The 1,802-nt window shown below is 42.6% G+C and overlaps 1 non-coding gene across 1 annotated transcript; it reads left to right on the plus strand.

Annotated features, from left to right (window-relative positions):
* The first annotated feature begins 871 nt into the window (after positions 1 to 871).
* LOC119266129 lies at positions 872 to 1,031 on the plus strand. Its single transcript, XR_005131871.1, has one exon. It is a non-coding gene; the product is annotated as a U1 spliceosomal RNA (small nuclear RNA).
* Positions 1,032 to 1,802: the final 771 nt, after the last annotated feature.

Raw genomic sequence — 1,802 nt, forward strand, 5'->3', positions numbered from 1 at the left:
CGCTCACTGTTCATCCAATCGATCGGCTTTAGTTAGCAGTAGTAGGGAAGGAATCGCTCAATCGGGTTCAGTTAACAGCCATCGATCGATCGATCGGGTTCAGTAACGCGTAGCCTGCAGTGCAATCGCTCGGGTTCAGTTAGAGCCCAACGCCTCGCTCGGGTTCAGTTAGAGCCAACGCCTCGCACACACACGCGTACCTTACGAGAAAACGCGCATCACTTGGCCCTCGACCTCCCACCGTAACCGGAACTCTCCAAAAATTTCCTCCCCCTCGCTTCTACCACGGTTTTTTCCGTCATGGATGGCCCAAAGAATGTCATGCAGCTGCATCTCCGGCCCGCCCAGGACAAAAAGCCCATTTTCTGTCATGATTTTTTGTCATAGAAGTAGGAGCCCACCACATTTATGATGATACCGGGTTTTGTCACAATTATCATCATAGAAGTGTCATATGTATGACAGGAAAAAAATTCGTTCGGCCCAAAATGTCACGGATGTGTCTTTTTTTAGTGCCCAAGTGTGCACCACAACCTACAAAACCAAACCCTAACTGCAAAGCGGAGGAAAGGCCCCCCTCCCTTCTGTCACCGGAGCATCAGTTGGAGGGAGAGGGGACCAGCCCTGGCCGGTGTAGATTGGAGTTAGAGGATTTTCCGCACAACAAAAAGAAGATGAAAAAGTAAATACACACCAAAATCGAGCTATCCAGGTTGGTTATACTGGTTACTGATGAAGCAGGATGTTTGGAGTTCGGTCCTCAACTTACGCAGAATTTTTGAAGTTTGCAGAAATAAAAAAACTATAAATGGGCCCAGCTCGGGAAGGAGAAGAGGTGTGTATAAATCAGAACGGAGGAGCGCCTAGTTAATCACTTACCTGGACGGGGTCTATGGGTGATCAAGAAGACCCATGGCCTAAACTAGTGGCCTCCATTGCACTTTGGAGGAGCATTGGTTTACCATTTCCCTTTGTGGGAGAGTGGGCTCATAATTTGTAGTAGCGGGGGTACACGTTCGCCCGGCCCCTATTAATTCAAACTATAAATATTTTGTACAAAACTAAAAATCAGGTCGATCTAAATCTTTAGGTCTAAAATTTGTCTTAGTGCCATCTCTCTTAAGTGGGAGAGTGGACGTCACAATTTGTTGTAGCGGGGAATGCATTCCGATTGAAATAGTAGGATCGAAACAAGGAAGAGCACTTGCCATTCATTGGTTATAGAAGCATCCCAAAAGCATCCACGTTAAAATATGCCTGTTAAATTAAGTTCCAAATTAGTAGATGCTGCCAAAGAGAGAGTGGGAGTGTCATACGAAGAAAGAAGCGACTCATAGAATGGTAGAGGCAAATAGAGCTCTTGCATGTTTTTATTAATCCATGAACAAAATTTATGTATGTAGACACATGGATCCATACATCTCGATCGGAAAGAATCAATAGAAGGAGAATCAGATGATATCTTTCTCGAAACAAACAAAAAGAAAGAGAAAGAGAAAACAAAGCTCATGATCAACTAGGGGATTCTGTTAACCATTTCAAAAATTAAAACAATTGGGACTTTTTGGAGATTGGATGCGGTTACTAATTCATGATCTGGATGTACAAAATGAAATCTTCATTCTGGATTCTACGATATTATTTTTGAAAGTGTTTCATTTGCTTCTCTTCAATAGAAGTTTCATTTTCTCAGAATGTATCCTAATGTTTTGGTCTAATTCTTCTTTTGATGATCGATTTAACCTCCGGTAAAAAAGATAGACCTTGGTTCTATTTCATCTCTTCAACAAGTTTAGTAATAA

Source organism: Triticum dicoccoides, chromosome 2B, assembly GCF_002162155.2.
Source record: "Triticum dicoccoides isolate Atlit2015 ecotype Zavitan chromosome 2B, WEW_v2.0, whole genome shotgun sequence".
Lineage (NCBI taxonomy): Eukaryota > Viridiplantae > Streptophyta > Magnoliopsida > Poales > Poaceae > Triticum > Triticum dicoccoides.